We start from the raw sequence: 15,000 nt of genomic DNA, 5'->3' as shown, positions 1-15,000 counted from the left end.
TCAGTAACCAGTGACACTTAGAATTTTTTAGAGTCAGTACAAATCAGTAACCAGTGACACTTAGAATTTTTTTGATGCAGTACAAATCAGTAACCAACGACACTTAGAATTTTTTCCAGTCAGTACAAATCAGTAACCAGTGACACTTAGAATTTTTTTGAGTCAGTACAAATCAGTAACCAGTGACACTTAGATTTTTTAGGGTCCAAACTGTGATGGGAGCGAACTTGACTGCTCATACCGACTTTGAGTGCTCGAGGCCGGCTAGCCCAGCCGGATTTGACCCGGTGGTTACAAATCAGTAACCAGTGACACTTAGAATTTTTTCGAGGCAGTACAAATCAGTAACCAGTGACACTTAGAATTTTTTCGAGGCAGTACAAATCAGTAACCAGTGACACTTAGAATTTTTTAGGCTCAGTACAAATCAGTAACCAACGACACTTAGAATTTTTTTGAGTCAGTACAAATCAGTAACCAGTGACACTTAGAATTTTTTTGAGGCAGTACAAATCAGTAACCAACGACACTTAGAATTTTTTTGATGCAGTACAAATCAGTAACCAAGGACACTTAGAATTTTTTAGAGTCAGTACAAATCAGTAACCAGTGACACTTAGAATTTTTTTGAGGCAGTACAAATCAGTAACCAGTGACACTTAGAATTTTTTCCAGTCAGTACAAATCAGTAACCAACGACACTTAGAATTTTTTTGAGTCAGTACAAATCAGTAACCAGTGACACTTAGAATTTTTTAGGCTCAGTACAAATCAGTAACCAGTGACACTTAGAATTTTTTAGGCTCAGTACAAATCAGTAACCAACGACACTTAGAATTTTTTAGGCTCAGTACAAATCAGTAACCAACGACACTTAGAATTTTTTAGGCTCAGTACAAATCAGTAACCAGTGACACTTAGAATTTTTTAGGCTCAGTACAAATCAGTAACCAACGACACTTAGAATTTTTTAGGCTCAGTACAAATCAGTAACCAACGACACTTAGAATTTTTTAGGCTCAGTACAAATCAGTAACCAACGACACTTAGAATTTTTTCCAGTCAGTACAAATCAGTAACCAAGGACACTTAGAATTTTTTTGGAGTCAGTACAAATCAGTAACCAGTGACACTTAGAATTTTTTAGGCTCAGTACAAATCAGTAACCAGTGACACTTAGAATTTTTTAGGCTCAGTACAAATCAGTAACCAACGACACTTAGAATTTTTTCCAGTCAGTACAAATCAGTAACCAAGAACACTTAGAATTTTTTTGAGGCAGTACAAATCAGTAACCAACGACACTTAGAATTTTTTTGAGTCAGTACAAATCAGTAACCAGTGACACTTAGAATTTTTTTTGATGCAGTACAAATCAGTAACCAACGACACTTAGAATTTTTTCCAGTCAGTACAAATCAGTAACCAAGGACACTTAGAATTTTTTAGGCTCAGTACAAATCAGTAACCAGTGACACTTAGAATTTTTTAGGCTCAGTACAAATCAGTAACCAGTGACACTTAGAATTTTTAGGGTCCAAACTGTGATGGGAGCGAACTTGACTGCTCATACCGACTTTGAGTGCTCGAGGCCGGCTAGCCCAGCCGGATTTGACCCGGTGGTTACAAATCAGTAACCAGTGACACTTAGAATTTTTTCGAGGCAGTACAAATCAGTAACCAGTGACACTTAGAATTTTTTAGGCTCAGTACAAATCAGTAACCAACGACACTTAGAATTTTTTTGAGTCAGTACAAATCAGTAACCAGTGACACTTAGAATTTTTTTGATGCAGTACAAATCAGTAACCAACGACACTTAGAATTTTTTCCAGTCAGTACAAATCAGTAACCAGTGACACTTAGAATTTTTTCGAGGCAGTACAAATCAGTAACCAACGACACTTAGAATTTTTTTGAGGCAGTACAAATCAGTAACCAGTGACACTTAGAATTTTTTAGGCTCAGTACAAATCAGTAACCAGTGACACTTAGAATTTTTTCCAGTCAGTACAAATCAGTAACCAAGAACACTTAGAATTTTTTCGAGGCAGTACAAATCAGTAACCAACGACACTTAGAATTTTTTTGAGTCAGTACAAATCAGTAACCAGTGACACTTAGAATTTTTTCCAGTCAGTACAAATCAGTAACCAACGACACTTAGAATTTTTTTGAGGCAGTACAAATCAGTAACCAGTGACACTTAGAATTTTTTAGAGTCAGTACAAATCAGTAACCAGTGACACTTAGAATTTTTTTGATGCAGTACAAATCAGTAACCAACGACACTTAGAATTTTTTCCAGTCAGTACAAATCAGTAACCAGTGACACTTAGAATTTTTTTGAGTCAGTACAAATCAGTAACCAGTGACACTTAGATTTTTTAGGGTCCAAACTGTGATGGGAGCGAACTTGACTGCTCATACCGACTTTGAGTGCTCGAGGCCGGCTAGCCCAGCCGGATTTGACCCGGTGGTTACAAATCAGTAACCAGTGACACTTAGAATTTTTTCGAGGCAGTACAAATCAGTAACCAGTGACACTTAGAATTTTTTCGAGGCAGTACAAATCAGTAACCAGTGACACTTAGAATTTTTTAGGCTCAGTACAAATCAGTAACCAACGACACTTAGAATTTTTTTGAGTCAGTACAAATCAGTAACCAGTGACACTTAGAATTTTTTTGAGGCAGTACAAATCAGTAACCAACGACACTTAGAATTTTTTTGATGCAGTACAAATCAGTAACCAAGGACACTTAGAATTTTTTAGAGTCAGTACAAATCAGTAACCAGTGACACTTAGAATTTTTTTGAGGCAGTACAAATCAGTAACCAGTGACACTTAGAATTTTTTCCAGTCAGTACAAATCAGTAACCAACGACACTTAGAATTTTTTTGAGTCAGTACAAATCAGTAACCAGTGACACTTAGAATTTTTTAGGCTCAGTACAAATCAGTAACCAGTGACACTTAGAATTTTTTAGGCTCAGTACAAATCAGTAACCAACGACACTTAGAATTTTTTAGGCTCAGTACAAATCAGTAACCAACGACACTTAGAATTTTTTAGGCTCAGTACAAATCAGTAACCAGTGACACTTAGAATTTTTTAGGCTCAGTACAAATCAGTAACCAACGACACTTAGAATTTTTTAGGCTCAGTACAAATCAGTAACCAACGACACTTAGAATTTTTTAGGCTCAGTACAAATCAGTAACCAACGACACTTAGAATTTTTTCCAGTCAGTACAAATCAGTAACCAAGGACACTTAGAATTTTTTAGAGTCAGTACAAATCAGTAACCAGTGACACTTAGAATTTTTTAGGCTCAGTACAAATCAGTAACCAGTGACACTTAGAATTTTTTAGGCTCAGTACAAATCAGTAACCAACGACACTTAGAATTTTTTCCAGTCAGTACAAATCAGTAACCAAGAACACTTAGAATTTTTTTGAGGCAGTACAAATCAGTAACCAACGACACTTAGAATTTTTTTGAGTCAGTACAAATCAGTAACCAGTGACACTTAGAATTTTTTTGATGCAGTACAAATCAGTAACCAACGACACTTAGAATTTTTTTGAGTCTGTAGAAGTCAGTAACCAAGTGCATTTTTGAATTGGTTACTGACTTCTCCTTTCGAGTTGCGGCTGTGGTTGGCTTCAATTAGTCGTGGGGGCTTAATTATCGCCCAGGGGAGCATGCCCCGGTAGTGTGGCCGGGGACGGAGTGCCTTTTGAAGGGGGTGTTTCTGAATTTGGATCCTTTTTGAGTAGCATTGTCGGATGGGTGTGATTTTGAAGGGTGTGTTGGCCGGCGGTGGGGCCAGGCTTAGGGTGAGTGTCCCGCCTTCGGGAGCGGACCGGCCCGCGCGTTCGGGCCGATTTTCGTGCATTTCCCAAGTCGGCAAGTGGTCCAAACTGTGATGGGAGCGAACTTGACTGCTCATACCGGCTTTGCGTGCTCGGGGCCGGCTAGCCCGGCCGGATTTGACCCGGTGGTTCAGCCGAAGGTCTCGACTTTGAGAGCGGACCGGCCCCCGCGTTCGGGCCGATTTTCGTGCATTTCCCAAGTCGGCAAGTGGTCCAAACTGTGATGGGAGCGAACTTGACTGCTCATACCGACTTTGAGTGCTCGAGGCCGGCTAGCCCGGCCGGATTTGACCCGGTGGTTACAAATCAGTAAACAACGTCACTTAGAATTTATTTCAGTCAGTACCAATCAGTAACCCGTGACACTTAGACTTTTTTAGGGTCCAAACTGTGATGGGAGCGAACTTGACTGCTCATACCGACTTTGAGTGCTCGAGGCCGGCTAGCCCGGCCGGATTTGACCCGGTGGTTACAAATCAGTAAACAACGTCACTTAGAATTTATTTCAGTCAGTACCAATCAGTAACCAACGACACTTAGAGTTTTATTCAGTCAGTACAAATCAGTAACCCGTGACACTTAGAATTTTTTAGGGTCCAAACTGTGATGGGAGCGAACTTGACTGCTCATACCGACTTTGAGTGCTCGAGGCCGGCTAGCCCAGCCGGATTTGACCCGGTGGTTACAAATCAGTAACCAACGACACTTAGAATTTTTTTGAGGCAGTACAAATCAGTAACCAGTGACACTTAGAATTTTTTAGGCTCAGTACAAATCAGTAACCAGTGACACTTAGACTTTTTTTAGGGTCCAAACTGTGATGGGAGCGAACTTGACTGCTCATACCGACTTTGAGTGCTCGGGGCCGGCTAGCCCGGCCGGATTTGACCCGGTGGTTACAAATCAGTAACCGACGACACTTAGAATTTTTTTGAGGCAGTACAAATCAGTAACCAGTGACACTTAGAATTTTTTAGGCTCAGTACAAATCAGTAACCAGTGACACTTAGACTTTTTTTAGGGTCCAAACTGTGATGGGAGCGAACTTGACTGCTCATACCGACTTTGAGTGCTCGGGGCCGGCTAGCCCGGCCGGATTTGACCCGGTGGTTACAAATCAGTAACCGACGACACTTAGAATTTTTTTGAGGCAGTACAAATCAGTAACCAGTGACACTTAGAATTTTTTAGGCTCAGTACAAATCAGTAACCAGTGACACTTAGACTTTTTTTAGGGTCCAAACTGTGATGGGAGCGAACTTGACTGCTCATACCGACTTTGAGTGCTCGGGGCCGGCTAGCCCGGCCGGATTTGACCCGGTGGTTACAAATCAGTAACCGACGACACTTAGAATTTTTTTGAGGCAGTACAAATCAGTAACCAGTGACACTTAGAATTTTTTAGGCTCAGTACAAATCAGTAACCAGTGACACTTAGAATTTTTTCCAGTCAGTACAAATCAGTAACCAAGAACACTTAGAATTTTTTTGAGGCAGTACAAATCAGTAACCAACGACACTTAGAATTTTTTTGAGTCAGTACAAATCAGTAACCAGTGACACTTAGAATTTTTTTGATGCAGTACAAATCAGTAACCAACGACACTTAGAATTTTTTTGATGCAGTACAAATCAGTAACCAAGGACACTTAGAATTTTTTAGAGTCAGTACAAATCAGTAACCAACGACACTTAGAATTTTTTTGATGCAGTACAAATCAGTAACCAACGACACTTAGAATTTTTTCGAGGCAGTACAAATCAGTAACCAGTGACACTTAGAATTTTTTCCAGTCAGTACAAATCAGTAACCAGTGACACTTAGAATTTTTTCGAGGCAGTACAAATCAGTAACCAACGACACTTAGAATTTTTTTGAGGCAGTACAAATCAGTAACCAGTGACACTTAGAATTTTTTAGAGTCAGTACAAATCAGTAACCAGTGACACTTAGAATTTTTTTGATGCAGTACAAATCAGTAACCAACGACACTTAGAATTTTTTCCAGTCAGTACAAATCAGTAACCAGTGACACTTAGAATTTTTTTGAGTCAGTACAAATCAGTAACCAGTGACACTTAGATTTTTTAGGGTCCAAACTGTGATGGGAGCGAACTTGACTGCTCATACCGACTTTGAGTGCTCGAGGCCGGCTAGCCCAGCCGGATTTGACCCGGTGGTTACAAATCAGTAACCAGTGACACTTAGAATTTTTTTGATGCAGTACAAATCAGTAACCAACGACACTTAGAATTTTTTTGAGTCTGTAGAAGTCAGTAACCAAGTGCATTTTTGAATTGGTTACTGACTTCTCCTTTCGAGTTGCGGCTGTGGTTGGCTTCAATTAGTCGTGGGGGCTTAATTATCGCCCAGGGGAGCATGCCCCGGTAGTGTGGCCGGGGACGGAGTGCCTTTTGAAGGGGGTGTTTCTGAATTTGGATCCTTTTTGAGTAGCATTGTCGGATGGGTGTGATTTTGAAGGGTGTGTTGGCCGGCGGTGGGGCCAGGCTTAGGGTGAGTGTCCCGCCTTCGGGAGCGGACCGGCCCGCGCGTTCGGGCCGATTTTCGTGCATTTCCCAAGTCGGCAAGTGGTCCAAACTGTGATGGGAGCGAACTTGACTGCTCATACCGGCTTTGCGTGCTCGGGGCCGGCTAGCCCGGCCGGATTTGACCCGGTGGTTCAGCCGAAGGTCTCGACTTTGAGAGCGGACCGGCCCCCGCGTTCGGGCCGATTTTCGTGCATTTCCCAAGTCGGCAAGTGGTCCAAACTGTGATGGGAGCGAACTTGACTGCTCATACCGACTTTGAGTGCTCGAGGCCGGCTAGCCCGGCCGGATTTGACCCGGTGGTTACAAATCAGTAAACAACGTCACTTAGAATTTATTTCAGTCAGTACCAATCAGTAACCCGTGACACTTAGACTTTTTTAGGGTCCAAACTGTGATGGGAGCGAACTTGACTGCTCATACCGACTTTGAGTGCTCGAGGCCGGCTAGCCCGGCCGGATTTGACCCGGTGGTTACAAATCAGTAAACAACGTCACTTAGAATTTATTTCAGTCAGTACCAATCAGTAACCAACGACACTTAGAGTTTTATTCAGTCAGTACAAATCAGTAACCCGTGACACTTAGAATTTTTTAGGGTCCAAACTGTGATGGGAGCGAACTTGACTGCTCATACCGACTTTGAGTGCTCGAGGCCGGCTAGCCCAGCCGGATTTGACCCGGTGGTTACAAATCAGTAACCAACGACACTTAGAATTTTTTTGAGGCAGTACAAATCAGTAACCAGTGACACTTAGAATTTTTTAGGCTCAGTACAAATCAGTAACCAGTGACACTTAGACTTTTTTTAGGGTCCAAACTGTGATGGGAGCGAACTTGACTGCTCATACCGACTTTGAGTGCTCGGGGCCGGCTAGCCCGGCCGGATTTGACCCGGTGGTTACAAATCAGTAACCGACGACACTTAGAATTTTTTTGAGGCAGTACAAATCAGTAACCAGTGACACTTAGAATTTTTTAGGCTCAGTACAAATCAGTAACCAGTGACACTTAGACTTTTTTTAGGGTCCAAACTGTGATGGGAGCGAACTTGACTGCTCATACCGACTTTGAGTGCTCGGGGCCGGCTAGCCCGGCCGGATTTGACCCGGTGGTTACAAATCAGTAACCGACGACACTTAGAATTTTTTTGAGGCAGTACAAATCAGTAACCAGTGACACTTAGAATTTTTTAGGCTCAGTACAAATCAGTAACCAGTGACACTTAGAATTTTTTCCAGTCAGTACAAATCAGTAACCAAGAACACTTAGAATTTTTTTGAGGCAGTACAAATCAGTAACCAACGACACTTAGAATTTTTTTGAGTCAGTACAAATCAGTAACCAGTGACACTTAGAATTTTTTTGATGCAGTACAAATCAGTAACCAACGACACTTAGAATTTTTTTGATGCAGTACAAATCAGTAACCAAGGACACTTAGAATTTTTTAGAGTCAGTACAAATCAGTAACCAACGACACTTAGAATTTTTTTGATGCAGTACAAATCAGTAACCAACGACACTTAGAATTTTTTCCAGTCAGTACAAATCAGTAACCAGTGACACTTAGAATTTTTTTGAGTCAGTACAAATCAGTAACCAGTGACACTTAGATTTTTTAGGGTCCAAACTGTGCTGGGAGCGAACTTGACTGCTCATACCGACTTTGAGTGCTCGAGGCCGGCTAGCCCAGCCGGATTTGACCCGGTGGTTCAGCCGAAGGTCTCGACTTTGAGAGCGGACCGGCCCCCGCGTTCGGGCCGATTTTCATGCATTTCCCAAGTCGGCAAGTGGTCCAAACTGTGATGGGAGCGAACTTGACTGCTCATACCGACTTTGAGTGCTCGAGGCCGGCTAGCCCGGCCGGATTTGACCCGGTGGTTCAGCCGAAGGTCTCGACTTTGAGAGCGGACCGGCCCCCGCGTTGGGGCCGATTTTCGTGCATTTCCCAAGTCGGCAAGTGGTCCAAACTGTGATGGGAGCGAACCTGACTGCTCATACCGACTTTGAGTGCTCGGGGCCGGCTAGACCAGCCGGATTTGACCCGGTGGTTACAAATCAGTAAACAACGTCACTTAGAATTTATTTCAGTCAGTACAAATCAGTAACCATCGACACTTAGAATTTTTTTGAATCAGTACAAATCAGTAACCAGTGACACTTAGAATTTTTTAGGGTCCAGACTGTGATGGGAGCGAACTTGACTGCTCATACCGACTTTGAGTGCTCGAGGCCGGCTAGCCCGGCCGGATTTGACCCGGTGGTTACAAATCAGTAACCAACGACACTTAGAATTTTATTCAGTCAGTACAAATCAGTCACCAGTGACACTTAGAATTTTTTAGGGTCCAGACTGTGATGGGAGCGAACTTGACTGCTCATACCGACTTTGAGTGCTCGAGGCCGGCTAGCCCGGCCGGATTTGACCCGGTGGTTACAAATCAGTAACCAACGACACTTAGAATTTTTTCGAGTCAGTACAAATCAGTAACCAGTGACACTTAGATTTTTTAGGGTCCAAACTGTGATGGGAGCGAACTTGACTGCTCATACCGACTTTGAGTGCTCGAGGCCGGCTAGCCCGGCCGGATTTGACCCGGTGGTTCTGCCGAAGGTCTCGCCTTCGAGAGCGGACCCTGCCACCGTGTTCAGGCCGAGTTTCATGCATTTCCAACGTTGGGAAATCAGTAACCAGAAAAACTTAGAAAAAATGCCCAAAAAGAAGAAATCAGTAACCAGAAAAACTTAGAAAAATGCCCGAAAATGAGAAATGAGTAACCAGAAAAACTTAGAAAAATGCCCAAAAAGAAGAAATGAGTAACCAGAAAAACTTAGAAAAATGCCCAAAAAGAAGAAATGAGTAACCAGAAAAACTTAGAAAAATGCCCAAAAAGAAGAAATCAGTAACTAGAAAAACTTAGAAAAATGCCCGAAAATGAGAAATGAGTAACCAGAAAAACTTAGAAAAATGCCCAAAAAGAAGAAATCAGTAACTAGAAAAACTTAGAAAAATGCCCAAAAATAAGAAATGAGTAACCAGAAAAACTTAGAAAAATGCCCAAAAAGAAGAAATCAGTAACTAGAAAAACTTAGAAAAATGCCCGAAAATGAGAAATGAGTAACCAGAAAAACTTAGAAAAATGCCCAAAAAGAAGAAATGAGTAACCAGAAAAACTTAGAAAAATGCCCAAAAAGAAGAAATGAGTAACCAGAAAAACTTAGAAAAATGCCCAAAAAGAAGAAATCAGTAACTAGAAAAACTTAGAAAAATGCCCAAAAATAAGAAATGAGTAACCAGAAAAACTTAGAAAAATGCCCAAAAAGAAGAAATCAGTAACTAGAAAAACTTAGAAAAATGCCCGAAAATGAGAAATGAGTAACCAGAAAAACTTAGAAAAATGCCCAAAAAGAAGAAATGAGTAACCAGAAAAACTTAGAAAAATGCCCAAAAAGAAGAAATGAGTAACCAGAAAAACTTAGAAAAATGCCCAAAAAGAAGAAATGAGTAACCAGAAAAACTTAGAAAAATGCCCAAAAAGAAGAAATCAGTAACTAGAAAAACTTAGAAAAATGCCCAAAAATAAGAAATGAGTAACCAGAAAAACTTAGAAAAATGCCCAAAAAGAAGAAATCAGTAACTAGAAAAACTTAGAAAAATGCCCGAAAATGAGAAATGAGTAACCAGAAAAACTTAGAAAAATGCCCAAAAAGAAGAAATGAGTAACCAGAAAAACTTAGAAAAATGCCCAAAAAGAAGAAATGAGTAACCAGAAAAACTTAGAAAAATGCCCAAAAAGAAGAAATGAGTAACCAGAAAAACTTAGAAAAATGCCCAAAAAGAAGAAATCAGTAACTAGAAAAACTTAGAAAAATGCCCGAAAATGAGAAATGAGTAACCAGAAAAACTTAGAAAAATGCCCAAAAAGAAGAAATGAGTAACCAGAAAAACTTAGAAAAATGCCCAAAAAGAAGAAATGAGTAACCAGAAAAACTTAGAAAAATGCCCAAAAAGAAGAAATCAGTAACTAGAAAAACTTAGAAAAATGCCCAAAAATAAGAAATGAGTAACCAGAAAAACTTAGAAAAATGCCCAAAAAGAAGAAATCAGTAACTAGAAAAACTTAGAAAAATGCCCGAAAATGAGAAATGAGTAACCAGAAAAACTTAGAAAAATGCCCAAAAAGAAGAAATGAGTAACCAGAAAAACTTAGAAAAATGCCCAAAAAGAAGAAATGAGTAACCAGAAAAACTTAGAAAAATGCCCAAAAAGAAGAAATGAGTAACCAGAAAAACTTAGAAAAATGCCCAAAAAGAAGAAATCAGTAACTAGAAAAACTTAGAAAAATGCCCAAAAATAAGAAATGAGTAACCAGAAAAACTTAGAAAAATGCCCAAAAAGAAGAAATCAGTAACTAGAAAAACTTAGAAAAATGCCCGAAAATGAGAAATGAGTAACCAGAAAAACTTAGAAAAATGCCCAAAAAGAAGAAATGAGTAACCAGAAAAACTTAGAAAAATGCCCAAAAAGAAGAAATGAGTAACCAGAAAAACTTAGAAAAATGCCCAAAAAGAAGAAATGAGTAACCAGAAAAACTTAGAAAAATGCCCAAAAAGAAGAAATCAGTAACTAGAAAAACTTAGAAAAATGCCCGAAAATGAGAAATGAGTAACCAGAAAAACTTAGAAAAATGCCCAAAAAGAAGAAATGAGTAACCAGAAAAACTTAGAAAAATGCCCAAAAAGAAGAAATGAGTAACCAGAAAAACTTAGAAAAATGCCCAAAAAGAAGAAATCAGTAACTAGAAAAACTTAGAAAAATGCCCGAAAATGAGAAATGAGTAACCAGAAAAACTTAGAAAAATGCCCAAAAAGAAGAAATCAGTAACTAGAAAAACTTAGAAAAATGCCCGAAAATGAGAAATGAGTAACCAGAAAAACTTAGAAAAATGCCCAAAAAGAAGAAATGAGTAACCAGAAAAACTTAGAAAAATGCCCAAAAAGAAGAAATGAGTAACCAGAAAAACTTAGAAAAATGCCCAAAAAGAAGAAATGAGTAACCAGAAAAACTTAGAAAAATGCCCAAAAAGAAGAAATCAGTAACTAGAAAAACTTAGAAAAATGCCCGAAAATGAGAAATGAGTAACCAGAAAAACTTAGAAAAATGCCCAAAAAGAAGAAATGAGTAACCAGAAAAACTTAGAAAAATGCCCAAAAAGAAGAAATGAGTAACCAGAAAAACTTAGAAAAATGCCCAAAAAGAAGAAATCAGTAACTAGAAAAACTTAGAAAAATGCCCAAAAATAAGAAATGAGTAACCAGAAAAACTTAGAAAAATGCCCAAAAAGAAGAAATCAGTAACTAGAAAAACTTAGAAAAATGCCCGAAAATGAGAAATGAGTAACCAGAAAAACTTAGAAAAATGCCCAAAAAGAAGAAATGAGTAACCAGAAAAACTTAGAAAAATGCCCAAAAAGAAGAAATGAGTAACCAGAAAAACTTAGAAAAATGCCCAAAAAGAAGAAATGAGTAACCAGAAAAACTTAGAAAAATGCCCAAAAAGAAGAAATCAGTAACTAGAAAAACTTAGAAAAATGCCCAAAAATAAGAAATGAGTAACCAGAAAAACTTAGAAAAATGCCCAAAAAGAAGAAATCAGTAACTAGAAAAACTTAGAAAAATGCCCGAAAATGAGAAATGAGTAACCAGAAAAACTTAGAAAAATGCCCAAAAAGAAGAAATGAGTAACCAGAAAAACTTAGAAAAATGCCCAAAAAGAAGAAATGAGTAACCAGAAAAACTTAGAAAAATGCCCAAAAAGAAGAAATGAGTAACCAGAAAAACTTAGAAAAATGCCCAAAAAGAAGAAATCAGTAACTAGAAAAACTTAGAAAAATGCCCGAAAATGAGAAATGAGTAACCAGAAAAACTTAGAAAAATGCCCAAAAAGAAGAAATGAGTAACCAGAAAAACTTAGAAAAATGCCCAAAAAGAAGAAATGAGTAACCAGAAAAACTTAGAAAAATGCCCAAAAAGAAGAAATCAGTAACTAGAAAAACTTAGAAAAATGCCCGAAAATGAGAAATGAGTAACCAGAAAAACTTAGAAAAATGCCCAAAAAGAAGAAATCAGTAACTAGAAAAACTTAGAAAAATGCCCGAAAATGAGAAATGAGTAACCAGAAAAACTTAGAAAAATGATCAAAAATAATAAATCAGTAACCAGAAAAACTTAGGAAAAAACACTTAGAAAATTTTTCAGCAAAGTGTGAAAAATATTCTAAGTGTCAGCGGAGGAAAGTGCCGAAGCATCGGGAAAGATTCACAAACTCGCGCCGAACATGTGTTCCGAAGTGCCGCAGGAACTGTGTGAATTGAGCCCGGCAAATGGCCAACTGTCATTTTGTGTCTGCAGCCCGAAAACTTTAACTTTGTCTGTCGCGGAAGTCCCGAGCGGGAAAAATCCAAACGGTTTTGCGGGGATCGAGTTCCAGAGCGATGCAGTCAAATTTGAAATTCAGACCCATTCAGTGCCACTTGCATTTGTTACACAGTGAGGTTGGCGGGGTACCCGGAGATTTCTGGGAACACGATTTTTAGAACAAAATGGCGGCGCGGGACCTTTTTGAAAGGCATCCGAAAAACGGTTCCACGGGCATAGCACTCTAATGGCGGGTATGAGTGCATGCTGGAGAGCTCTTGGAAGTCGAATTTTTGACACTTTGTCAATTTTTTGACAGAATTGCCAAACTCTCCCTGTCTGTTCTAAGAGTCGGTCAGAGACCTGTGTGGAGGTCTCTTGACACGATTGGAGGGCGGGCAAATCCCCACGTTGACTCCGGCCGTCCCTCCACAGGCGCTCGTGTCCAAAATGAAGGCGAGAGACGCGAGTGGCCTGGTTCCCTTGGGTGCTGCCAGGAAGGATGCGGGCTGACCCTTGCCTGAGCACTCCCTAAAGCCTCTTACGAGTCGAGGGCCGGCCTCGGGCGCCGCACGACCGGCTCTGGGAGTGGGTGGCCGCTATTGTGAATAGGCTGGTCCTTCCCGCTGCCACCCGGCCAAGTGCGACGGCTCTGCCGCCCTGCGGTGCTCGTCACCCAGGTTTGGGGAACTCGGTCAGAGGCTGTGGCGGGGGGTCTCTTGACACGATTGGAGGACGGGCCATCCCCACGTTGACTCCGGCCGTCCCTCCACAGGCGCTCGTGTCCAAAATGAAGGCGAGAGACGCGAGTGGCCTGGTTCCCTTGGGTGCTGCCAGGAAGGGTGCGGGCTGACCCTTGCCTGAGCACTCCGTAAAGCCTCTTACGAGTCGAGGGCCGGCCTCGGGCGCCGCACGACCGGCTCTGGGAGTGGGTGGCCGCTATTGTGAATAGGCTGGTCCTTCCTGCTGCCATCCGGCCAAGTGCGACGGCTCTGCCGCCCTGCGCTGCTCGTCACCCAGGTTTGGGGAACTCGGTCAGAGGCCGTGGCGGGGGGTCTCTTGACACGATTGGAGGACGGGCCATCCCCACGTTGACTCCGGCCGTCCCTCCACAGGCGCTCGTGTCCAAAATGAAGGCGAGAGACGCGAGTGGCCTGGATCCCTTGGGTGCCGCCAGGAAGGGTGTGGGCTGACCCTTGCCTGAGCACACGTTAAAGCCTCTTACGAGTCGAGGGCCGGCCTCGGGCGCCGCACGACCGGCTCTGGGAGTGGGTGGCCGCTATTGTGAATAGGCTGGTCCTTCCCGCTGCCATCCGGCCAAGTGCGACGGCTCTGCCGCCCTGCGGTGCTCGTCACCCAGGTTTGGGGAACTCGGTCAGAGGCCGGTGCGGGGGGTCTCTTGACACGATTGGAGGACGGGCCATCCCCACGTTGACTCCGGCCGTCCCTCCACAGGCGCTCGTGTCCAAAATGAAGGCGAGAGACGCGAGTGGCCTGGATCCCTTGGGTGCCGCCAGGAAGGGTGTGGGCTGACCCTTGCCTGAGCACACGTTAAAGCCCCTTACGAGTCGAGGGACGGCCTCGGGCGCCGCACGACCGGCTCTGGGAGTGGGTGGCCGCTATTGTGTATAGGCTGGTCCTTCCCGCTGCCATCCGGCCAAGTGCGACGGCGCTGCCGCCCTGCGGTGCTCGTCACCCAGGTTTGGGGAACTCGGTCAGAGGCCGGTGCGGGGGGTCTCTTGACACGATTGGAGGACGGGCCACCCCCACGTTGACTCCGGCCGTCCGTCCACAGGCGCTCGTGTCCAAAATGAAGGCGAGAGACGCGAGTGGCCTGGATCCCTTGGGTGCCGCCAGGAAGGGTGTGGGCTGACCCTTGCCTGAGCACACGTTAAAGCCCCTTACGAGTCGAGGGACGGCCTCGGGCGCCGCACGACCGGCTCTGGGAGTGGGTGGCCGCTATTGTGTATAGGCTGGTCCTTCCCGCTGCCATCCGGCCAAGTGCGACGGCGCTGCCGCCCTGCGGTGCTCGTCACCCAGGTTTGGGGAACTCGGTCAGAGGCCGGTGCAGGGGTCTCTTGACACGATTGGAGGACGGGCCACCCCCACGTTGACTCCGGCCGTCCGTCCACAGGCGCTCGTGTCCAAAATG

The 15,000-nt window shown here is 42.6% G+C and overlaps 1 long non-coding RNA gene across 1 annotated transcript in view; it reads left to right on the top strand.

Annotated features, from left to right (window-relative positions):
* Nucleotides 1-13,033: 13,033 nt before the first annotated feature.
* LOC148133736 (uncharacterized) overlaps nucleotides 13,034-15,000 on the top strand; it is a 2,736-nt gene continuing 769 nt past the window's right edge. The window contains exons 1-2 of the long non-coding RNA XR_015756158.1: nucleotides 13,034-13,868; nucleotides 14,549-15,000. The exon at nucleotides 14,549-15,000 is cut by the window's right edge and continues 769 nt beyond it. This is a non-coding gene — a long non-coding RNA (uncharacterized LOC148133736). The remainder of the gene's footprint in view (nucleotides 13,869-14,548) is intronic.

This window comes from Chiloscyllium plagiosum, unplaced genomic scaffold, assembly GCF_037043375.1.
Source record: "Chiloscyllium plagiosum isolate Xiang-an unplaced genomic scaffold, Cpla_swu_hap1 HiC_scaffold_220, whole genome shotgun sequence".
Classification (NCBI taxonomy): domain Eukaryota; kingdom Metazoa; phylum Chordata; class Chondrichthyes; order Orectolobiformes; family Hemiscylliidae; genus Chiloscyllium; species Chiloscyllium plagiosum.
This window is presented reverse-complemented; position numbering and strand designations above follow the sequence as displayed.